The sequence below is a fragment of the Pan paniscus genome, chromosome 15 (assembly GCF_029289425.2).
Source record: "Pan paniscus chromosome 15, NHGRI_mPanPan1-v2.0_pri, whole genome shotgun sequence".
NCBI lineage: Eukaryota > Metazoa > Chordata > Mammalia > Primates > Hominidae > Pan > Pan paniscus.
The window spans coordinates 46,666,070-46,693,171 of NC_073264.2; positions in this window are offsets into that span (position 1 = coordinate 46,666,070).

Consider the following 27,102-nt stretch of genomic DNA (forward strand, 5'->3'; position numbering starts at 1 on the left):
AAGTATATTTTTTACAGATATCAAAGTAATGATTCTAAGACATTAACAAGAAGTTTTTGTATGCCATTAAGGCACTGTGTCATGTGGTTTTCCTAAATGTATTCTCATTTTCGTTCTTACAACAACCTTGCCAATATAATTATCATGTTTATAGAAATAGATACTGAGTGAAAAATAATGTCCCTCTTTACCTCTTTAGAAACTAATAATGATCTTCTGTGACTTATCTGTTTCTCTTTGGTATTTATATTCTTAGTGAATGCCACCTGTCTTCACCAGGTTGTTTCAGTTAGGAACTAAGGTGCCATTAGTGACTGACAGTCTTCTCTCTCCCCACCTGTAGCCCATCACAAAGTCCCATTGACATACCTACCTCACAACAGAATCCATCCACTTGTCTCTATTAATGTGGCTGTGCAATTAGTCCAGGCTGCTTTCATTGCTTACCTGGGTGCCTGCCACAGTTTCCTAATGGGCCTCCTTGCCTCCAGCCTACCTGCAATTCAATTTGATTTCTATCATTTATCTTGCAATGAGAGGAATCTTCGTGTAATTGTGTCACTGTCCCTCTAAAAATATGTTCATGACTCTCGTATGTTCTCAGGATAAAATAAAAATTCCTTCATTATCTGGATCTAATCACTGTTCTGCAGTTCACTCAGTCCTCCAGTCAGATAGGATGTTCTGTTCTCCTGAGCTCTCTTGCTCTCCTCCCTCCTCCCTTCTTTCTAGGACTGCATGTGTTTTATGTGGCTGTGGAACATTTTGCCTGCCTGCCTTCCTGTTGTTATCTCATGTTTCTGATACCTGCTTATCGTCTTAGCCCTTATTCTGGAGATTCTGCTCCTTTAAGACACTTTCCTGCTCCATGCTTATTTTGCCTGCAACACCATCACCTTCATTCAAATGAGATGTGCTTCCTCTGTGCTTCTTTGGCATCCTGCACTTGATCTTTAATAACATTTACCACAGCAAATTGCTTCTGCCTATTTATTTCTCTGTGTCCCAAGGGCTGCGCCAGTGCCTCGTGCATTGTTATATTACAATCACTTAATGCTGTGCTTAGTACACCTTAGGAGGAATGCAAATAAAGATTTGCTAGATGAATGAACAAACTTTCAATCCCATCTGAAAAAAAGAAATTGCCGTATTGCTGAAACATTTTTGTTTGAGTATATCTTCAGACAAAATTCAAATGTTAATGTCAAATATTATTATAAAATTATTAAAACTAATATGTTTGTTTCTATTTTTCTTTAAAAGGAGTTGTTAGCTTTGTGTTGCTCCAATGGACTTAATAGTTGGGCATTTCAGGGACGAAAACTTTAGTGTAATGTATCAAGGAACATATAAAGAATACTAGCCTTAATTATACAGAGTCTAGGTCAATTTCTTAGATTGAGGTGGAGAGGAGTAACTCCATGGAATTTTTATAAATTAAAAGTTAAAAAGGTTATCTGAAACACATACGGGACACAGTGACTGCAAGACTCAGATTTGCTTAGAAATGTGGGAAGAGTAGAATAAGCTAAAAAATAATTATAAATCTGGCAGTCATAAGAGAAACAAAGAAATATGGAAAGAAAAGGAAGGATGACATGTCCTTTACCTGAAGGAAGAGAGGAATTCTTTTGGGGAGAAGGATTAAGATATATGTCCATGTACATAGGTTCATAGGGTAAAGAAAATATATCACCCTTAGATCCAGAGTTTGCGAGGATCATGAAAAAATAAAGGAATATCTTTTGAAAGTTGCAGATAGAGAGTCAATACAAGAGCATTTAGGGAGTCTTCTTTTGAAAGTTGCAGATAGAGAGTCAATACAAGAGCATTTAGGGAGTCTTCTTTTGATGACCAGAAAGACTTGGCTAGTGATTGTAGAAAATTTGGACAGGCTTGAGATGGCTAAGCTGGAAATATCAGCACCAACCTTGGACATTATTTGATGAGTTTCAGGGTGACTACAGTAACTGCAGGTAGGGAAGCACATATTTTTGAGTCTCTTGGGGGAAACATTGCCATGAACTTATAAAATTTTCAACTCTATGAGAATGCACATTAATTATGAAGCATATTAAAAGTGAGTCGGGCAATACCAGTATAGACAAATAAAGCATTAGGTTACAAATTATACTAATGGAAGGCTATTTATTGTGTGGAGTCATCCTGCTTAGGAAGTTGAAGGAGGGTAGAATGTATTTGAACAATACATTGTAGCTCATAGCATACCTTACACTTAATGATTTCTATCTCTCACTGTTGAGGAGGACTCCATAAGGCAGAATATGGAGTTAAAAAGAGCAAATTTGAGAGCTAGAAATAATGAAAAGGATATTAAATCAGTATCAACCAGAAACGAATATTATTATTATTACTTCTTGGGATAGAGAGGGAACAGGTATAACTTAAGGATCATGTGAAATTGTTGAAACTTGCTTAAAAGGAATAGGAGAACTGTAGAAAAAGGTGTAAGGCTGGAGATCCATTCCATTATTACAGGAAACAAGATGGTAGAAAGAGGAGTTTCTGTTCCCAAATCTGGGAGTGTTCTTTGTGAGGGTGGAATGGACTCTCTGTGACAGGGGACTAGATGAAGGAGTCTTGAGAAGCTGATGTTCAGGAGTGGTCACAGGTCCCAGTAAACTCACTTTAATATCTGATGTCTGTGGTGTTGAAAAGGTGTTTGAGTTTTCAATGACATGTTTGGGGTCAATGTTTTCTTGCTCCACCATCATGAACTGACCAGTACACCAGGGGCAGGGAAAGCAGGTGCTTGACCACCTTGAGTTGACACTTGATGTCCTGTAACATTGTCACTGGGTCTGGACTGGGCACAGCATGGGCCACTACTGTAGGGCCAAAGACTTTAACCAGATTGGCAACATCCATTTTAGTATGTGGAATCTGAGCCACTCTCTGCACCAACCTAGGACAACAAGGCAACTCTTTTGCTTCTCCAATGCTCAAGTGAAGTCACATCTGCCTATTACTTCCCAGCATTGACTGACTATAAGAAAGAACATACCTGTACTCTCTGCTCTGCAGCCTCCTGTACTCATTACTACTTTTAGCGTTCTCCAGGCTTTTAATCAAGTTTAATTGTGCATGAGGGTTTTAATAAAACTACATATATCTCCCCTTCCTTCTCCTTGAGTCACATAATATCAGTACCTTGTGCTGGTCATTGTTGGGAACTTTTAGATGAGAGATCTTTCCAGGAGTAGAAAGGTTAGTATGGAATTGGTTGTGATTCTTTTTGGGGAAGGGGGTTATTATCCCTTTGGCTTAAAGCCAAATGCTGCTCGTGGAATCAATGGTCTTTCTCTAGTTTCATTTAGAACTAATTTCCATGAGACAGTGACAGAAACGGTACCTATCTGATAAGATTGGCTTATCTCACAGTGGAAAGTGGGAGGGCAGGGCAAAGAAAGGATTAGACCAGAGGATTTAGGATGCCTCCTTCTAAGAACCGGAAGTTATCATTCCCCATTATGAACTGAGCTATAACATGGAACTTTCATAAAAATGGGATACATTGAGGACAGAACTAGTGATGGGAGTATGTGTAGCTTTAATTTGGATGATTAGGTCTTAATAGTTTTGAGTGGCACAACCTTGTAAATGTGAAAGTACAACTTGTATTTATCTCTAATGTGCTGCTGGCTGAACTTTGGGTTCATTTGGGATCAAAGCCAGTTTTTCTTTTAAAATTGAATTCATTCTGATGCTTGACTCCCATACCCCCAACCTTGTCCAGTGGAGCCAAACTTCTAAAGGTCAATATGTCGTCCTTTGGCATCCCAATTAACAATAAAGAGTAGGCTATAAGAGAAGATTGTCAATATTTTGTGTGGTAAGAAAAGCCATAGTCATTTTTTCTTTGAACTTTGGATGCTGAAAATTTCCCTTGGAACATAGCCACATCTAGATAGATGTGAGCTTTTTCTTCTGTTAAAATTTTTCTTAATGTCTGTAAAAATGACTTTCTTTTATAGAATGTTTGACTTCTTGTTGACACTTATCTGTAAAATACCTATTTGGGATAATATTTGGAAAAAAGTAAATAGCTCTTTCAAGATGAAAAAAAGAGGAGTTTCTATTTCTAATGAACTAGTACAGGTTAAAAAAGGTTGATAAGTTAAAAACTGAACTAATGAAAAACTTTGGGGACAAAAATATATCAGGTGTCAGACACAGACAGTCTTATGGGGTCATAAGATTTAAAAACATAGAAATTCGAGATGATTATCTAGTGGTACAAATGTGGGAACCAGAGATAACATTCTGCTTTGAATGAGAATTAGTAGGCTCAAGGATTTCTAGACCAGGAAGTAATAACACCTGCCTTTTTGATATAGGAGTCTTTCTAAGGCTATGACACAGAGAAAAACACGTGACTTAGACTGTGGGAAATGCAAGACATGAAATTTGCTTGGAGGAAAGTGGAAGGTACTCTATTTGTAACAGAGAGTGGAAGCCACTAGTGTGCCAAGAAACTTATAACTTACAAATTAAGTTGTCCATATATGAAGTAGACATCAAAGGATAAAATAAAGCCTTGGTGTAAATCCTGAATCCTATCATCACCATTGTGAATTTCTACAAAATTTAAATAAGATACAAATGTTTAGATTTTATTCCTCCAGAGAAGAGGAAAGATGGTAGGAGGATTTTCTCCCTTTGGACGTGGAGCACCAGTGTCACAATTACTTTCTTGATAGGATACTTCTCCCAATTGCATTTACATCACAGGTCATGGACATTAAATACTGACAAGAATTCACCAGCTTTCTGGCAAGACTGAAAGAAGAAAATGATTTTTTCTTTTATGTTCTGTTTTATCTTTCTACACTTCAGTAACAACTATTCCCCAATAACACAAGGTGTCTGCTCTGTGATTTATTTGACCAGCAAAGCAACATGGGTCTCTTTGTAATATATGCTTTGTTCTAACAGTATTATTTTTGGAGATAGATGTGTTAGCAGCAAGATACTGAATTTTCTTAGATTAGGCTTTAATGTTATGGAAAAAAGCAAGGGAATGCTAGATTAATACACTTGCTTCTTGGAGTATAGGGAAAATTTAAAAACTGGTAGGAAAAATAAGTACAATCTTGTGATTTAGGATTCTAAAAGCAAATCGTTGCTATGAGGGATAAAAGGTTCAAAAAATATATTTTTGCTTTAAATTCCTGAAAAAATATAAAGAAAGGGAAAAAGAGAAGACCTATGGAAGTTATTATAACTGTACTAGATAATCTTTGATACAAATCTAATACACACACGTGTGCACATGGAAGAAAAGGCTTATGAATAAAGAGGAAACATATAAAAGTTGTTTTTTTTAGAGTAGCTAGAGCTCAGAATAAACTAAAGTTCACAGAATTGCTAAAGAAATATTAAACTTCTAAGTTGTATTTTGAAGAGCACAGGGCAAGACAACACTTCTTCTTTTTAATTATACTTTAAGTTTTAGGGTGCATGTGCACAACGTGCAGGTTTGTTACATATGTATACATGTGCCATGTTGGTGTGCTGCACCCATTAACTCGTCATTTACATTAGGTATATCTCCTAATGCTATCCCTCCCCCCTCCTCCCACCCCTTCTGCCGAACATTATGTAATACTCATAGATGAGTTAGAATAGAGTGATTCAATTCTAATTGAACTTTCGTTTTACATGAAGAGGAGAAATCTTAAAATTGGAAAGGGCAGATCATAGTGTGTCATGGAGAAACTGAAATCTCAGGAAGGTGAGGAAATAGGGAGCATCCACTTTCTTTCAGTAAGTTCGGGTCTGCAGGCCCCGAGGAAGTACATCCTAGAGATCTGAAAGGATTTTAAGATGATGACTCACCCCAATTACCAATTCTCTGTTGTTCTTCATTTTGTGAGAAATAAAATGGGAAATTATGAATAAATGTTTTCCTGGCTTTCTAAAAGGTGAACACTGGATTTTGTAATCTATGATAGGTGAGCTTGACATGGATGGTTATCATGATAAAATAGACATTAAAATAATTGGTTTGAACAATTAGAAGGAAGTGATGAACAGTCATGAGTTTTCCAAGAACAATTTATTTTACAAATTTGTTCAGTTTTTTGTTCATTTATTCTCAGCACATGGTTACTGAATATCAGACTGTCCCAGGCATTGTTTTGGATGCTGTTGGGAGAGAAGGGAAGAGACAAGTGGGGAAACACAATAAACAGATAAAATAATGAGTCAAGAAGATAATAACATATTATGGTACATATTATGAAGAAAATAAGCTGGGTAGAGAATACATTCATTTGGTGAGAGGATAAGATAGGGTGTTTAGATAATGACTTTTTTTTTTTGAGACAGAGTCTTGCTCTGTTGCCCAGGCTGGAGTGCAGTGGTGCAATCTCGGCTCACTGCAACATTTGCCTCCTGGGTTCAAGCAATTCTCCTGCCTCAGCCTCCCGAGTAGCTGGGACTACAGGTGAGCACCACCATGCCTGGGTAATTTTTGTACTTTTAGTAGAGACAGGTTTTCACCATGTTGGCCAGGTTGGTCCTGAACTTTTTTTTTTTTTTTTTTGAGGTGGAGTCTTGCTCTGTTGTCCAGGCTGAAGTGCAGTGGTGCATCTTGGCTCACTGCAGCCTCTGCCTCTCAGGTTCAAGCGATCTGCCCACCTTGGTCTCCCAAAGTGCTGGGATTAGAGGTGTGAGCCACCACACCTGACCCAGGAAATCACTTTCTAAGGAGATAAATTTGAGCTGATCTAAGAGAATGAGAAGGAGCAAACCATGCAATGACAAAGGGAATTTGAATTTTATTCCAAGAGGTGTGGGAAGCCATGAATGTTTCCAGTAGGAGAGTGATATGACATGATTTATATAACATTTTGTATAGAATAAATTCCAAGGTAGGTCTGGGGAAGAATGGAGGCAGGAAAACTAGATAGAAGGTCATTATAAAGGCTTATGTGAGAAGTGATGGTGGTTTAGACTAAGGTAATGGCAGTGTAGAGAAAAAAGTGATGACTTAAACATATATATTGGAGATAGAACAAAGAAGTTCAGATGATTGATAGGAGATAAAGAAATCAAGGGTAGCTCTTAGTCTTTTGGCCTGAGGAACTAGTTGAACAATGATGCCATTTCCCATGATGGAGGAAGACAGGTAGAATCAGGTTTGTTGGGTACAGGAGGCAAGAGAGGACTCAAGAGTTGGATAATGTTTAAGTTAGAGTAGCCCATTAAACATTTAGGTAGAGATATCAAGTGGGCAGTTGTATATAGGAGTCTGAAACTCAGGAGAAAGTTCAGGACTAAAGATGTATATTTGGAGTACAAATGGAACATATATTTGGGAGCATATAAGATGTGTTTAAGGAAATGGCACTCAATGAGGACACCCATGAGTGTGATAAATTAGACAAGAGAGCTCAGGATGTATCCAGTTTTTGGAAGTTGGGGAATGAGGACACTAAAAAGGTACAGCTGGAAAGGAACAGGCAAATCAGGAAAGGTGGAGGCATGGAAGCTAAGAGAAGGGTGTTTATCAGGAGGAAGGCATAGTCAGTTGTCAATGGCTGCTGACACACTGAGTAAGAATACAGGGAAAAATCCATCATTGTTTCCACTTAGGCTGTGGATCTCATCTCCTTTTGCTGTTCAGGGCCCTCTCTTATGCATTATGAATTTCTGTCAGAATCCTAATCATTCAAACATGCCATAATATCAGCCACCAAGAAGAAGAAAAAAATATCCCTTAAATGCTTGTTCTTCTCAGCTACTTCCATTTATCATTGATTCTTTTTATAGCATATTTTATTAGAATTAATTGCACAATTGGTCCTTCATTCCCATTATTCTATTGAACTGGCTATTATTATGGTCAAATGACTTACACTTCGGCATATAGATTGAAGAATTCTGTCTTTATTTAAAGTGAAACTTGCAACAATGTTCAATGTACTTTCTTAAAACATTTCTCTTTGCTTTCTTAATACCATGTTACCCAGGTTTTTCTCCTATCTCATTGGTTTTTACTCTTTGTATCTTTTGCTGGTATCTTCTCCTCTTTCTCATCTCTAAATTTGGAGTGCTTAAGGGATAAATCCTGGGCGTTTGTCCTTAAATATCACCTATAATACTAAATATGTATCTTTAACCCTAACTTTTTTGCTAAACTCCAGAATCAATTTTCTTTAACATTTAAACCTAGATTTCCAACCGTTATCTCAAAATTAATCATGTCCAAAACAGAGCACTTAACTTCCTGGCTTTCCAAATCTGCATAAAAACTTGTCTTCATTGGGCTTTCCCATTTCAATTAAAATCTCCACCATTCATCTCTTTGATTAAGCCAAAAATTTTAGAGTTATTTCCAATTCATCAGTAAGGTATGTTGGCTCTTCTTCAAAATATTCCCTGAATTTTATCATTTACAAATTATTTCTATTTTATAAATTTGTACAAGCTAAGCTTATGTTCTCATATGCCTAGACCATATCTTCCTGTTTTATCATTTTTGCTCTTGTATCACTATTCTCTATTTCTCTTAAAGTAACCAGGTTGGACTTCTAAAAGGAAAAATCAGATCATGTAACTTTCTTGGTCTAACACTAGGACAATCATATGTTCTGTTTGCTCTCTACAGTCCCAGTTTATCACTTTTATCCTGGTGTAATTATCAATAGTGTTCTTTTCACTCTTAAAATAATCATGTTTTAGACAATAAGATATATGGTCACCCTACCTAAAACCATCTAATGGCTGTGCATTACAAATAGGATAAAACCCGCCCTTCTTACCATGGCCCATAAGATCATATATGTCCTTGCATGCCTTTCTGTGCTCTCCTCTTACAGTTTCCTTTGTAGTTCACTACATTTACATTTCTTCTATTAATAACATTTGTTTTTTTTCCTAGCTGTTTTCCCTGCCTGAGATGTTCTTCCTCCAGATCATCAGGTGGACAACTCCTTCTCATCATTTTGGGCTCAGGTCTAGTTTTTCCTCCTCAAAGAGAATTTCTCTGATCATTTAATCTAAGTTAGTGTCTTCCATTTACTTTCTATCCCCACACTGTTTTTTTAATACTTTTAAGTTCTGGGGTGCATGTGCAGGACGTGCAGTTTTGTTACATAGGTATACACATGCCATGGTGGTTTGCCGCACCCATCAACCCGTCATCACTTACATTAGGTATTTCTCCGAATGCTATCCCTCCCCTAGACGCCCACCCCCTGACAGGCCCCAGTGTGTGATATTCCCCTCCCTATGTCCATGCCCTGCACTGTTTTTGTTTTATATTTTTTCTCGTAGTACTTACCATTGCACAAAATTATTTACTTACACTTAAAGTCTGTCTCCCCTCTAAGAATGTATGTTCCATGAAGTCAATGGCTTTCCTTTGTTCACTGCTGTATTCCCAGTTCTTAGAATAGTTCTTAGAATATTGCATACTTGGTAGGTGGGCAGTAAATTTTTAAATAAATGAATGAACGCAGAAGTTATTAGAGACCCTGATAAAAGTAGTTCAAATGACATAAGGGGGAAAACTTTTCACTGTAAAGTGAATAAGAGGCAAGGAATTGAAAGCATTGAGTTTAGACAATTCTTTCTACAAGTATTGTAAGTCCCAGTTATATATGCAAGTCACAATGTTAGGAGATTTGGGGACTAAAAACAGTTGATAATATGGTTCTTATGCTCAGGATTTTTTGTTAGGAATTAGAGGATCAATAGACATAAGTACAGGGTAAGTCACTGTACTTATTATTCTTAATAAGTACTTAATACAGGTATATTATTCTTAATAAGTACTTAATACAGGTAAGTCACTGTATTATTATTCTCTTTTCACTATTAATATGCTTATGAGATTGATAAAGAATGCCTAACAATAGGTGTACTGTACCTTTATATTATTAGGGCACTTGACAAAGTATCTTATGATCTTTGTGCAAATAAAATAGCAAAATGTAGGCGGAATGAGAAGGCAAGATTAAGAGGCAGCTGAAAGCTTGTCCCCAGAAGATTGGTTAGCCAGAGTGGTGTCAATTTAAATCCAGCTCTTAAGTAGAGCAGGCTTTGGAAATATATACCTGAATTTATCTTAGTGAATAATTGTATCCTGCAAAGTGAGAGTAACCAGCAATATTTTGGGATACAGAGAGTTTATGCACTATGCTTTTCTCCCAGAAAGCACAGGAAAAATCCCCAAACCTAAGAGTTATATTTACAGGCTTTTAAAAGTCATCTTCTGCCATCATGGATCTAACTCTTAAATTTTTCACTGACAGAACACCTACTATAAATAACTGGGAGATAAACTCTGATTATAGCTTCCATTTAATTAACATCCACTCCTGACAGAACTTATTATTTGCTCATGAAACTGAAATTTACTATGGTATAGAACAACTAATGTCTCATATGTATTTCGGCCCAAAGGAGAAGAAATGTGGAAGTGGGAAGTTAATGAAGAAAATGGATGTGCATCAAGGTAGAAAGAAAATGCTCACTTTTGTAAATAGGGTTTTACTTTATGGCCATGGTTCTTAACAAGGAGAAATTGTGCTTTCCAGGGGACATTTGACAATATGTGGAGATATTTTTGATTGTCATGACAGGTGATGGATTTCTACTGTCATCTAGTAGGTAGAGCTGGGGATGCTGTTAACCCTTCTGCAATGCACAAGATAGCTCCCCAAAACAAACAGCTATCTGATCCAAAATGTTAATAGTACCAAGGTAGAGAAACGCTTCTTTAGGAAGAGCCTCTTACATTTTGGTGTGCATCAGAATCACCTGGAGAGTTTGTTAAAACATATTCCTATGTGCGGGTCTAGAGTCAGAATTAGAGTTTCTGATTCAGGATGTCTGGATGGGACCTGAAAATATAACACATCCTAGAAACACTGATGTTGCTGCTCTGAAGATCACACCACTGCTCTAGGGCTAGCATTTTTATTGTATTTATTTATTTATTTATTTTGAGATGGAGTTTCGCTCTTGTTTCCCAGGCTGGAGTGCAATGGCACGATCATGGCTCACTGCAACTCTGCCTCCCAGGTTCAAGCAGTTCTCCTGCCTCAGCCTCCCGAGTAGCTGGGATTACAGGCATGCGCCACCACATCCGGCTAATTTTTGTATTTTTAGTAGAGACAGGGTTTCACCATGTTGGACAGGCTGGTCTTGAACTGCTGACCTCAGGTGATCCATCTGTCTTGGCCTCCCAAAGTGCTGGGATTACAGGCGTGAGCCACTGTGCCCGGTGAGCTAGTATTTTTAAAAGCAATTTTTAAAACTGCTGAAATAAAAAATAAAAATTAAAAATAAAAACTACCAATATTTTCATGATACAGAACAGTTTCATCACTACAAAAAATTTTCCTGAGTAATGCATTTGTAGTCACATCTTCCTTCTACCCCTAATCTCTGGCTAATCACTGATTTATTTATGGTCACTATCTGTCTTCCTGAGAATGTTAAGTAAATGGAAGCATGCAGTATGTAACCTTTTGAGAAATCTTTGGTTTCTTCCACTTAGGCTTATGCCTTTGCGATTCAGTCAAGTTATTCTGTGAATCAGTATTTTTTTAAATTGCAGAATAGTATTCCATTGTATGGATACATCACAGGTGTTTTGTTTGTTTCTTTGTTTAATCCAGTCACCTGTGATGGGCATTTGGTTTGCTCCCAGATTTTTGTGGTTATAAATAGAATTGCTATAAGCATTCCAGTGGTACAGGTTTTTGTGTGAACATAAGTTTTCATTTCTCTAAGGTAAATACTCAAGATAAGTATTGTTGGGCACATGATAAATGTTTATTTATTAGAAACCGCAAAACTGTTTCAAGAGTGGCTATACCATGTAATGTCCCCAAAAGCTATGTGTGAGAATTCCAATTGCTTTGGATCCATCTCAGCAATTGGTATTGTCAGTAATTTTTATTTTAGCCATTCTAATACATAAGTAATGATATCTTAGCATGGTTTAATTTTCATTTTCCAAATGGCTAATGATGTTGAACATTTTTTCATGTGTTTACTTGCCATCTCTGTGTCCTTTTCCATGACATGCCTGTTCAAGTTTTTTTTTTTTTGCCCATTTTAAAGACTGGATTATTTGTTTTCTTACAGTTGAGCTGTGAGAATTTTTAATATATGTTCTGAAATATACATACATATATATATATCCTTTGTTGGATATGATTTGCAAATATATCCTCTAGTCTTTTGCTTGTCTTTTCATTAACTTAATTGTGTCTTTTGCAGATAAAAATTTTTACTTTTTTTTCTATGAATTGTGGTTTTGGTATGATGTCTAAGAGCTCACTAGTTGTTTTCTATTTGTTCCCACTGTTCCTTTTCTTTACCCTCCTTCGCTATCTACTCATGGATTATTTGAGTACTGTTTATGCTTCCATTTTATCTCCATTATTGACTTACTAGTTATACCTCTATTCTTAATTTTTAGTTGGATGCCCTAGGGTTTAAAATATACATTGTTGATTTATCACATTTTAAGTTTATCATAGACTAATATACAATTTCATGAGGAGTATAAAAATCTTAGAACTGTATACTTCCCATTTGTTTCTCTCATTCTTTGTACTATAGTTGTCATGTATTTTATTTTACATGTTATAAGTTCAGAATATATTGTCTAAAGCAAAAATACTATTATCCATTAAAGTGATTGAGAATAAGAAAAAAGTATCTTTTAATATTATCCTTTATTTTTGCTAATTTGAGAACTCTTAATTTCTTTTAGTAGCTTCAAGTTTCAATCATTTCTTTTATAAAAATAATTAATATTCTGAAAAATAAAGGAGGAGGGAATACGTCCAAACTCATTCTACAAGGCCAGTATTACCCTGATACCAAAACCAGACAAAGACACATCAGAAAAACAAAACTATAGGCCAATATTCCTTATGAATATTGATGTAAAATTCTCAACCAAATACTAGTAAACTGAATTCAACAGCACATTAAAAAGATTATTCATCATGGCCACATCAGATTTGTCCCAGGGATGCAAGGATGGTTCAACCTTCACAAATAAATTAATGTAATACATTATATCAACAGAATGAAGGACAAAAACCATATGATCATTTTATTTGCTGCTGAGAAAGCATTTGATGAAATTCAATATCCCTTCATGATTAAAAAAAATCCTTAAAAAAACTGGATGTAGAAGGAACATACCTCAACACAATAAAAGCCATATATGACAGACCCAGAGCTAGTATTATATTGAATGAAGAAAAACTGAAAGCCTTTCCTCTAAGATTAGGACCACAACAAGGATGCCCACTTTCACCGCTGTTATTTGACATAGTACTGGAAGTTCTAGCTAGAGCAATCAGACAAGAGAAGGAAATAAAGGGCATCCAAATAGGAATGAAAAAAGTCAAATTATCCTTGCTTTCAGGTGGTACGGTCTTACATTTGGAAAAATCTAAAGACTCCACCAAAAAATCTACTAGAACTGATTAAAAAATTCAGTAGTTGCAGGATACAAAATCAACATACGAAAAACAGTAACATGTCCATACTCCAATAGTGAACAATCTGAAAAAAAATCAAGAAAGTAATCCCATTTACAGTAGCATAAAATAAAATAAAATATCCAAGAATAAACTTACCCAAAGAAGTGAAAGATCTCTATAATGAAAACTATAAAACATTGATGCAAGAAATTGAAGAGGGCACAAAATAAAATGGAAAGATATTCCATGTTCATGGATTGGAGAAATCAATATTGTTAAAATGTCCATACCATCTAAAGCAATCTACAAATTTAATGCAATGCATATGAAAATAGCAATGACATTCTTCACAAAAATAGAAAAATTAATCCTAAAATATACACAGAACCACAAAAGCTCCAGAATAGCCAAAGGTAATCTTGAGCAAAAGGAATAAAACTAGAAGAATTACATTACCTGACTTTAAATTATACTACAGAGCTATAGTAACCAAAATGGCACTATACTGGCATAAAAACAGACACATAGATCAGTTGAACAAAATAGAGAACTCAGAGATAAATTCATAGACCTATAGTGAACTCATTTTTGATAAAAAGTCCAAGAATACACATTGGGGAAAGGACAGTCTCTTAAATAAATGGTGCTGGAGAAGCTGGATATCCATATGAGAAGAATAAACTAGACTGCTATTGCTCACCATATACAAAAATCAAAATGTGTTAAAGACTTAAATCTAAGACCTCAAGCTATGAAATGTCTAAGTGAAAACATTGAGGAAACTCTCCAGGAAATTGGACAGGGCAAAGATTTCTTGAGTAATACCCCACAAACACAAGCAAACAAAGCAAAAATTGACAAATGGAGTCACATCAAGCTAAAATCTTCTGCACAGCAACATAAATAATTAACAAAGTGAAGAGACAACCTGAAGAATTGGAGAAAATATTTGAGAACTACCCATCTGACAAGAGATTAATAACCAGAATATATAAGAAGCACAAACCAACTCTATAGAAAAAAATCTAATAATTCAATTAAAAAATGGACAGAGGATATGAATAGACATTTCTCAAAAGAAGACATGCAAATGGCAAACAGGTGTATAAAAAGCTGTACAAAATCATTGAGCATCAGAGAAATGTAAATCAAAACTACAATGAGATATCCTCTTACCCCAGTTAAAATGGCTTATATTCAAAGACAGACAATAAAAAATGCTGGAGAGGATGTGGAGCAAAGGCAGCCGTCATACACTGTTGGTAGGAATGTAAATTAGTACAGCCACTATGGAGAACAGTTTGGAGGTTCCTAAAAAAAAAACTAAAAATAGAGCTACCATACGGTCCAGCAATCCCACTCCTAGGTATATACCCAAAAGAAAGGAAATCAGTATATCGAAAAGATATCTGCACTACCATGTTTATTGCAGCATTATTCACAATAGCTAAGATTTGGAAGCAACCTAAGTGTCTATAAACAGATGAATGAATAAAGAAAATGTGGTACTTACACACAATGGAATATTTTTCAGCCACAAAATAGAATGAGATTCTGTCACTGGCAACAGCATAGAAGTAACTGGAGATCATTATGTAAAGTGAAATAAGCCAGGCACAGAAATACAAACATTGCATGTTCTCACTTATTTGTGGGAGCTAAAAATTAAAACAATTGAACTCATGGAGATAGAGAATGGGAGGACAGCTACCAGAGGCTGGGAAGGGTAGTGGGGGGAAGGAGGAATTTGGGATGTTTAAGGGGTTCAAAAAAAGTTAGAAAGAGTGAATAAGACCTAATATTTGATAGCGTAACAGGGTGACTATAGTAAAAAATAATTTAACTGTACATTTTAAAATAATTAAAAGAGTATATTTGGGTTGTTTCTAACACAAAGGATAAATGCTTGAGATGATGAAGATCCAATGTACCCTAATGTGATTATTACACATTGTATGCCTGTATCAAAATATCTCATGTATCCCATAAATATATACACCTACTATGTACCCACAAAATGTTTTTATTATACTTTAAGTTTTAGGGTACATGTGCACAACGTGCAGGTTTGTTACATATGATACATGTGCCATGTTGGAAACCATCATTCTCAGCAAACTATCACAAGGACAAAAAACGAAACACCGCATGTTCTCACTCATAGGTGGGAATTGAACAATGAGAACACATGGACACAGGAAGGGGAACATCACACACCGGGGCCTGTGGTGGGGTGGGGAGAGGGGGGAGGGATAGCATTAGCAGATATGCCTAATGTTAAATGACGAGTTAATGGGTGCAGCACACCAACACGTACCCACAAAATTTAAAAATTTAAAAAGTGCACAAAGGACATGAACAGACGTTTTTCAAAAGAAGACATACAAATGGTCAAGTATATAAACAATGCTCAACATCACTAATCATCAAAGAACTATAAATTAAAACCATTATAAGATATCGTCTTATACCAGTCCGAGTGGCTTTTATTAAAAAGATAAAAAATAACATTTTGGCAAGGATGTGTAGAAAAGGGATCACTTATACACTGTTGATGGGAATGTAAATTAGTATAACCTCTATGGAAAATAGTGTATTGATTACTCAAGGAACTGAAAATAGGACTACCATTTGATCTGGCAATTCCAGTACTTGGTTTCAACCCAAAGGAAAAGAAATCATTATATCAAAAAGATACCTGGCCTTTCTTGTTATTGCAGCACTATTCACTATGACAAAGAAAGGGAATCAACCGAAGTGTCCATCAATGGATGAATGTATAAAGAAAATGTGGTAGATATATACAATGAAATACTATTTAGACATAAAAATGAAATCATGTCTTTTGCAGAGACATGGATGAAACTGAAGGCCATTATCTTAAGTGAAACAACTCAGACAAATATCATGTGGAAACTCACTGGGCTGATGAATGCAGTCTTCCTGATGTGAATGGGATTGAAGAGCTTGTCAAAAAACATAAAGCCAACTTCACCCTTGTCACTGAACTGAGACTTTTCAACCAAACCTGTTACACAGAAAAGAAAATACAGAAAGAATATTCATCAATCTGTAAATAGTGATTATCTGTGGGGTATGTGTGGAAAATTATAGGAGACTTAAATATTCTACATTATAGATTTTTATAATAGTTTATTTTTATAATTAGTGTGTTATGTTTGTAATTATAAATAAACAACAGCAAAATATAATTTAAAGGCTCAGAGTTTTAATAAAATATTTAGAATTGGATAAATTCATCTATGTGGCTTTAAAAGTAAAGTTTAAGATCTCTGTTGGTTATTTGGCCCTCTGGTTCCAATCTTTCCATTTTGGTAATATGTCCTGTAAAGATTAATCTCTTTCATTTTCACAACACATATTTGTTAAGCACTTACACTATTCCAGACACTGTTCCAGGTATTGAGATTGCAAGAGATGATTCTTGACATGCTAGAATGGTGCTTCAATATGGGAGATAGGAAAAAAAGAATTAAAATGTCGTGCATAATTATGTTAGGGGAATCTTGGGAATAGTACTTAGGAAAATCTTGCAGACAATTCTTGGGAAAACTACCCACTATTGCCCAGGGTGTCAAGCATAGCTTTCTAGCAGAAAGGTTTTTTTTTCTTTTTTTTTTTTCTTTCTTTTTTTTTTTTTTTGAGACAGAGTCTCCCTCTCTTGCCCAGGCTGGAGTGCAGTGGCGCGATCTCGGCTCACTGCAAGCTCCGCCTCCCGGGTTCACTCCATTCTCCTGCCTCAGCCTCCCAAGTAGCTGGAACTACAGGCGCCCACCACCATGCCCAGCTAATTTTTTGTATTTTTAGTAGAGATGGGGTTTCACCGTCTTAGCCAGGATGGTCTCGATCTCCTGACCTTGTGATCTGCCTGCCTCGGCCTCCCAGAGTGCTGGGATTACAGGCGTGAGCCACTGCGCCCGGCCCAGAAAGGTTTTTTAAGCCGAGGCCTAAAGGATGAAGATAGTTTAGCAAGGTGAAAGGTGGATATGAACAGGGAGAAGAGTGTTTTGAGGCAGAGAGAACAGTATGTATACAATCCCAAAGGAGAATGCAGTAACTTCAGAGAGTTGAAGACAACTCAGAATTGCTGAAATATAGATTGTGGAGTAGCAAAGTGGTGAGACAAGGAAAGGTCAGTGACAGCCTGATGGGCCTTATAAAGCAGAAGTTATTTGATTATTTGATAATCATGTTTTTGTATTAAAAGTCACTATTGGTATTGATTAGTAAATAGATTGGATTGGGGCAAGATTAGAGTTAGCATACCAATTAGCATACCAATTCAGTCAAGAGATGGTGGTGGTTTAAATAAAGATAAAACAGTGGAAATGGAAAACATTAGATGAATTTGGAAGGTCATTTTAAATTTATGGTAGCTACATTAGGGTGATGAAAGACAACAAGGTAGGAAAGATGGCACCCTCAGTTTCTGGGCTAGGCAACTGCAAGGAAAGTGGTCTGAGTCCCTGAGACCGAGGTAACCTGAAGCTGCAGCAGGTTTTTGAGGAGATGATTTCATGTGGGACATTCTGTATGTGAAGTGCAAATAGCCCAGTGAAATGTAGATGTATATGGCAAAGGGGTCTGAGCCCAAGAGCTAGATGTGGGTAGAGTTGTGAATATAGGAAGAGTAAGTACATATGTAGCAATTGAAGTCACAGAAGGGAGCTCTGGACAGATGTCTCAGGAAATACAGGAAATACTGACATCCAGGAGAGATACGGAGGCTGAGGAGCCAGGAAAGCGGATGGAGATGGAATGGGCAGATAGCAGAGGAGCAACAAGGAGAAAGATCTGTGAAGAAAAATGCCCAAGGAGGCACAGAACATGGAGAGAGTCTTCAGATCGACATGCATATCTAATTGCTATGCAGGAGAGAGGAAAAGAAGCATTTAAAAAGGGAAAAACACAGTAATCTGAAGTATTAGCTACTTGAATCATGTGAAATTGCCAATATTTTACCATATTTGACCAAATAACCAGTAATTTCACATTATTCAAGTTAATACATTATATTAGAGACCATCACATTTGGTAAGGCTTTTTATTGCTTTGTTAAACTCTTGTTTTATTCTAGATTAAAAAACAAAAAAACTATGCTTCATGATCAAAAGAATTTGAAACTCACTGTACTAGACTGTCCTCATTCTCTTGCTGAGTCACACCACCGTGTTCTAGAGCACACACCTACCTATGTGTTGGGGGACAAAGCCTAAGGACACAGTCTAAGGCTGGACAATAATCTAGACTTCAACTTCATTTGAGTTTTTTACATTTATTTAGCCTAAGACTTATACATTGTGTTTTCTTTTTCTTTATTCTCTCCTTCTCTTCCTTATTACCTTCTCCTTTCTCTCCTCCTCATCCTGTTTCTCCCCCTTCTACACATTGTTCCTTTGCTGTTTGACTTAACTTTAAATAAATGAAACGATCACAACGTGCTATGGAGTGATTTTTTTTTTCTTGATTAGTGAAATTGTCAGGCATCTTACTTAAATTATTTCATTTTTACTTACTCCTATTTGTTTTTGTTGCTTCCTATGTTTGGACACTTTGGGAAATATTTCTGAGTTCATGATTTGTAAAAATGTTTTAGAATACTTGGGAAAATTGAGATGCTACTGTATCATATATTTGTTTATTACTTTAATTAACTTACTTTGGGATGGTGAGAAGTGTTTTCATTTGTAGATGAGGAAACTAAGGTACAAAAAGATGACATGAATCTGCTTCACTTTTTGCTAAGTGAGAAATGTGGCAGTGTCTCTTTTGTATTAAACAGACTCCCCCGTACTAATGATGGTGAATGGTACTAAGTTGAATATGCATTTGACTCCTTCTGGAAAAGCTTTTAAGACTGTCTCTTTGGATTCAGATACCAATGATTCCACTCAACCTCTATTCTTCTTAGTCTCTTAATCATTTTACCTTGATTTTATACCACATATCCTCTTCACTTCAAAACCAAAATATCTCAATGAAATGCCTAGCAATTTGAGGGTTTTATTTATTTGTTTATTTATTAGCCAGGATAAATTTTCTCCATTCATCAAGCCTTTGCATATCTTATCATGAACTCTTTACATTATGAAATAGAATGCTCAAGCAGATGCTTTTAGAAAGCTGCTCGCCTCAGACTGTGTGCTTTTATATCTCTTTAACAACTAGACATGAATTGCTGTCACCAGGCATTAAGGCAGCTACAATATTGCCTGTCATTAATAGTCTCTGTTACTCTGCTGTCATAATTGGTGACCTTAGCTTGGCCCTCTGCTATGAATTAGAATTTCTGTTAAGAGGGAATATTAATGAAACAAAGTTAAATTCCTCAGCAGTTTTCAACTGGAATTGAAGTCTCCATTTAATTCTTGAAAGAGAATGGCTTTGAATCTATAAACATTGCTATTATGACTTCAAAATGATAGGCAAGATGCATGAAAATCATTATGCACAGAAGCCTTTCTTTTTGAGGATGTTGATATAGGTATTTTGTTCACGTTATAAAGTTCTTTGAAGATTAAAACATTTATTCTGAAGTACTGGTATAAATATAAAGGATAATTTACCCAAAGTAGATATCAGCTAAAGAATTACTTAGTGAAAGGCACAAGGAGAAGTGCATTCTAAATCACTAGGTACTCCGCTAATTTTAAATTAAAAACTAGGCCAGATCATTATTTCTTTACATGCACAAACACTGAAGCATAGATAGCATATTCTATGCTATTTTTGAATGTAGGATTTTATGTTTTACTAAATTTCCCAGAGACACCACGTGCATATATTATCAACTTATATTTTTATAGTGGAAATGAACTAAGGGTTGAGTGACATGTTAATTGAACTGGGTCGTGCATCAGGACAATCATATAAATGACTGCCATGCTGATAGAAATATGACTGGCTTTGGAGACCTCATAGTTGTGATTTATTTATTTATTTATTTATTTATTTATTTTTTGAGATGGAGTCTCGCTCATGTCACAAGGCTGGAGTGCAGTGGCACGATCTTGGCTCACTGCAACCTCCACCTCCCTGGTTCAAGCAATTCTCCTGCCTCAGCCTCCCGAGTAGCTGGGACTACAGGCACACGCCACCACACCCAGCTAATTTTTATATTTTTAGTAGAGACAGGGTTTCACCATGTTAGCCAGGATGATATCGATCTGTTGACCTCGTGATGCACCCGCCTCAGCCTCCCAAAGTGCTGGGATTATAGGCATGAGCCACCGCGTAGTTGTGATATTTTAAAAGTACTCTGTAACCATTTTTAGGGCCATATATAAATGTAGAATTTAAAATTTTACCTTTTACTCATATTATACTGTCTTGTGGGACACCTGACATCATCATTGAATCTAAAAACTGGATAAAATCTTCTCAATGATATATTCTAATCACTTCATTTTTGAAACTGAGAACCTTATTTTGAAATTTTAGCTAATTTCTAGCTATTCAATTTAATGTTAATAATTTATTTAATTTATTGCTTCAAATAGAAGTTTTGCTTTTGATATTATTTCCTTGCATTAAATCTGTCTACTGCTGTATTTCCTAGGTTTGAAGGACATTACTTTTTCACTTATCTTCTTTTTAAGGATATTTACTAGGCTAGCAAAGGTTAGTAGCAAGAGGTATTATGCAACTCATCTGGCATTTTGAGTCTCATTTAGTACCTCAATATGACTTTATTACTTCTGAACACTGCTATGGAATGGAATATTCTTAGAGCTTTTTGAAATGGCATTAGGGCTCTCTGTCTCTCTGTCTCTGTGAATATTTATACATAGCTCCATGAGATGATAGATAAAAAATTGGCTGGTATTACTATGCCAGTTCAAATGATAGAAAGATGACAAGATTAAATATTTATGTGCACTTAAGGAATTTGTACAAAATAACACAGATAACACCTATTCCTAAAATAGGATACTAGTTTTCACCTAGTAGAGATGTTGCCCCTATGAGCTATAATCCTAAAATCTTGTATTAAGGCTGGATCTGACCAGAGGATCCAAAAGCTTCCCTTCTCACTGCATTGCCTTCCTTCTGTTTTTTTTTTTTTTTTTTTTTTTTTTTTTTAAGTGGAGACCTTATTTGTGAGTTGAATAAAATTTTCCTTCATAGTTGTGGGATAAAGCAATAGGCTTAAATGTGAGATAGTGGGGAACAGAGGATTTTAAAATGAAGAGAAATTGGCTAGAAGATTTGATTTGGCTATCTAACATAATTCATTCTCTTAGAAGTTGACTGGGATAAAGTTTCAGAAACAGTTGTCTAGGTCAATTAGTTAGATATTTGTATTTACTTTTCTGGCAAGAAAACTCTCATTCCCAACCCCAGTTAAGAGGATGGTGGCTTCAGAAGAATATAACATAAACATTAATTCTACAAGATAAAAACTTAAAAGACATGTCAAGCTACGTAATTATCAGAGCAGCTCAAATAATTTGGCAATCATCTTGTAACCATAGGACTATTTTCCTCCCCTCAATCTGGCAGGTGTAAGGAGAGCCAAGGAAAAAATTAAAGAAACCTTAGCAAGGTTATTTGATGTCTGACCTTCTTGCTCAGACTCTATGACACCCCCTTAGAAACTGGATTATCATGGGGATTTCTTTTCTGGATAGATAGTCTAGGTAGCCGTAGTTCAGTCTGAATGTGAAAACTCAATGTTTAATCTCCTGTTAAGATAAGAGTCAAGTTAGGCAGTTTCAGTAAAACATTTCATTTGGTTTCAAGGTATAAGCACTTTTGATATAAACTTTGCTCTGTGAAAAAGATGCACATTAATAACTAACAAGATTATTGTAAGCTTAAAAAATTTGGAATATTAAGACATAAACCAAACTGAAATTTATTTTTTGATTATCTGTGAAAGTTGGAATAAACAAATTAATAATATAAATAAAGATGTAGGGAATTTTTTATTATATATTTTAAGATGTACACATGTAGTTTTGATATACATAGTGAAATAATGCTATTGTTGAGCAAACTAATCAATCTATCACCTTCTATAGTTACCTTTTATGTGTGTGGTAACAGCATCTAAAATCTACTCTCTTAGCAAATTTTCAGTATATAATAGAATATTATTAACTATAGTCCTCATGCTGTCCCTTAAATCTCTAGACTTATTTGTCCTACATAATTGAAAATTTGTATCTTTGACCTATTTATCCCTATTTCCTCCTTTTCTATACCATAGTAACCACCATTCTACTCTGTTTTTATGTGTCCAGCTTTTTAAAATTTCTACACATAAGTGAGATCATGCAGTAGTTTTCTTTCTGTATGTGGCTTATTTCACTTAGCATAATGTCCTCTAGGCTCATCCATGTTGTTACATATGGCAGTATCTTCTTTTTAAAAGCTGAATAACAGTTCATATATCTCAACTTCTTTATCAGTTTTTGTATTTCATTGGTGGACACTTAGCTTGTTTCCATATCTTAGCTACTGTGAGTAACACTGCAAGAAAGATGGGAGTGCAGATATCTCTATGGCATGCTGATTTCATTTTCTTGGGTATACACCCAGCAGAGGGATTGTAGGGTCATATGATAGTTCTATTTTTAGTTTTTTGCAGACAGTCCATACTGTTTTCTACAATGGTCATAATAATTTACATTCTCACCAATAGTACACAAGGTTTCCACTTTCTCCACACCCTTGCTGGCACTTATCTTGTCTTTTTAGTGATACCCATTCTAACAGGTGTGAGGTAATATATCGCTGTGGTTTTTATTTACATTTCCCTGATGATTAGTGATGTTGAGCACTTTTTATAAACCTGTGGGCTATTTGTGTGTCTTCCTTGGAGGTATGTCTATTTGGGTCCTTAGCCCATTTTTAAATAGAATTAATTGTTTTTTGCTGTTGTGTGAATTCTTTATATAATTTGAATATTCACCCCTTATTAGATACATGGTTTGCAAATATTTTCTCACAATCTGAAAGCTGCCTTTTCATTTTGTTGTTTCCTTTGCTTGCAGAAGCTTTTCAGTTTGATATAATCTCACTTGTTTATTTTTGTTATGATTGCCTGGAATTTTGGTGTGATTTCCAAAAAATCATTGCCAAGGCCAATATCAAGGAGCTTTTTCCATTATGCTTTCTTCTGGGAGTTTTAGGGCTTCAGGTCTTATGTTTAGGTCTTTAATCTGTTTTTGAGTTGATTTTTGTGTATAGCATAAGATAAGGTCCAATTTCACTATTTTGCATGTGGAAATCCAGTTTCTCCAGTACCATTTACTGAAGAGGCTGTCCTTTCCCCATTGTGTCTTCTTGCTGGCCTTGTCAAAAATTAGTTGACTGTGTATGCTTGGGTTCATTTCTAAACTCTATCCTATTCTATTGATCTATGTATTTGTTTTTAAGCCAGCACCATAATGTTTTGATTACTATAGTTTTGTAATATGATTTGAAATTAGGAAGTGCGATACCTCCAACTTTGTTTTTCTTAAGATTGTTCTGGATACTTGGGGTCTTTTATGGTTCCATACAAGTTTTAGGATTTTTTTCTATTTCTGTGAAAAGGTTATTGAAATTTTGATGGGGTATAGGGATTGCATTGAATCTATAGATTGCTTCAGGTAATATGAGCATTTTGACAAAATTAATTCTTCCAATCTATACACATGAGATATCTTTCCATTTATTTGTTTCTTCTTCAATTTCTTTTATTAGTGTTTTATAGTTTTCATTACACAGATCTTTCACTTCCTTGCTTAAACTTATTTCCTAAATTCTTTAATCTTTTTGATGCTATTGTAATTAGGATTGTTTTCTTGATTGCTTTCTTGGGTAGAATAATACTTGTGTAAAGAAATGTAAAAATTTTTTTGGTGTTAATTTTGTATCCTGCTACTCTACTGAATTCATTTATTCCAAAAGTTTTACTGTGGGTGGCATCTTTGGGCTTTTCTACATATAGGATCATATCACCTGCAAATAGGGATAAGCTTACTCCTTTCTGATTTGGATTTATATTATTTCTTTTTCTTGTCTAATTGTTCTTGCTAGTTCTTCCAGTACTATATTGAATAGAAGTGGCAAGAGGGACATTCTTGCCTTGTACTGGGTCTTAGAGTAAAAGCTTCCAGTTTTTCCCATTCATTATGATGTTACATGTAAGCTTCTTATTAATGACCTTTATTAGGTTGAAGCACTTTTCTTCTATACCTATTTTGTTGAGGGTTTCTATCATAAAGGTTTGTTGAACTTTGTCAAATGCTTTTTATGCATCTACTCAGACGATCATGTGGTTTTTGTCTTTCTTTTTGTTAAAGTGGTATATCACATTGATTGATTTGCATATGTTAAACCAACCTTGCATCCCATGGATAGGTCTCATTTGATCATGTATATAATCTTTTTGATGTGTTGTTGAATTTAGTTGGCTAGTATTTTATTGAGGATTTTTTCATCAATGTTCATTAGAGATATTGGCCTGAAGGTTTTTTTCTTGTGGTATCTTTGCCTGGCTTTGGTTTTAGGGTGATGCTGCCTTCATAAAATGAATTTGGAAATATGCCCTCTACTTCTATTTTTTGAAGAGATTAAGAAGTATTGGTATGAATTCTTCCTTGAATTTTGGTAGAATTCAGCTGTGAAGCCATCTGGCCCTGGGCTTTTCTTTGTTTAAAGGCTTTTGATTACTACTTCATCTCTATTTGTTATTGGTCTGTTCAGGCTTTCTATTTCTCCTTGATTTAGTCTTGATGAGTTGTATGCTTCTAGGAATTTATCTATTTCATATAGGTTACCCAATTTGTTGGAATATAATTGTTCATAATAGTCCCTTATGATCCTTTTTATTTCTAAGGCATCTGTTGTAATGTCTCCTCTCTCATTTCTGATTTTACTTATTTGAGTCTTCTCTCTTTTTTTCTTTCTTTTAGTCTACCTAATGGCTTGTTGATTTAGTGTGTATATATATATATATATATATATATACTTTTTAAAAAAAACTCACTTTTGCATTTTTTCTGTAGTCTTTGTTTTCTCTATTTGTTTTTTCTCTGATTATAATTATTTCCTTCCTTTTGCTTACTTTGAGTTTAATGTTTTGTTTGCTTTTTAGTTCCTTGAGGTATACAATTAGTTTGTTTCTTTGAGATGTTTTTCTTTTTAGATGTAAGCATTTATTGGTATAAATCTTTGTCTAATAACTGCCTTGGCTGCATCCCCAAAATTTTGGAAAGTTGCGTTTTTGTTTTGGTTTGACTACAGATATTTTAAAAATTCCCCAGTTGATTTTCTAATTGACCCAATGGTTGTTTGAATGTCTTACTTAATTTTCATATATTTGTCAATTTTCTTGCGTTACAATTTCTAGTTTCATTCCATTGTGATTGGAAAAGATACTTGGTATAATTTTAATCTCAGATTTTTAAGACTATTCCACGTCCTCTGATCCAGGAGGCCTTAGGTAACTCTCTTGCAGCCTCTGTTGCCCTGTGACCTGCAGGTACTGGAAGATCCATAGGGAGAATGATAGGACACCTGGAAGCTGGGAAATGGTACAGGGAGATTCATACTATGAAGTCAGGACACCTCAGAATCTGGGAAATGTTTCTAGTTTAAGAGTGATTTGATTGACTGTTTCCAAAATGGCCAACTAGATGTAGCCAGGAAGTGCTGCTGCTATAGAGAGAGAACACAATTTCAACTACACCAACATAATTTGAACAGATCTTTGGAGAGATAACACTGAATGTGGATGGAAAAAAATATGCAGCTGTTAAGGCTGAAGAGGGAGGAAGTTGGGAATCCCAGGTGGAGTGCCTGAATGCTATGGCCAGTCCCCTGTCCTGAATGAAACCTGGGAGAAGGGGTGAGTGAAGGGACTGAGGGTCTGCTCATTCCCATCATTGACCTCTGGGGTTCTAGCTGCAAGGGACTCCACACCCACACTGACTTGTGAGCTGGCAGGGGCATCTCCCTGGAGATTAGACAGAGATGAAGCTGTAGTAGGCACAGAGCCAGGAATATTGGAACATGGGTCAGCTCTGGTAAAGCCTGGACATACGTGACCAACGCCAGGGCTACCAGCCTCCCTCAGAGAGGCTATGGCTCCAGCTAACTGCTGGGGACAAAGCAGAGCATGCTTCCCTGCAGGATTGGAGCACATCTGTCCTGCAGGCCCGATGATGGCCCACCAGCCCTTCCCAGGGCTCCTGCCTCGCTGTGGGGTAGAAGCATGTACACAGCGCAGCCTCCTGCCCAGCCTTGGTGCTTTGCACCACCTGAGTGCATTCCCGCAGCATGGGAGCCCTTCAGATCCCACACTGCACCTGAAACTCAACCCAGTGCATCTGGAGGAAGGAGCCCAAGTGGGTCCTGTAGCCTCAGGACTGCAGCCTGTGGTTCAGGAGTGCCAAGCTGGGATCTGCACTTGGCAGTTGAATGGGGGAGGAGACTACACTTTCAGAAATCTGAGATGGCTGAGTCACACAGGTTTGCAAACTGATATGGGACCTAGCCATGCCTCCCTCCACAGAGTTGGTATGGTAAGGGTGTGGCGTATTTCCCTACCAGACCTCTGCCTAAGGGAGACCAGCGACCCCAAAGACATAAGAACAACAGTAGC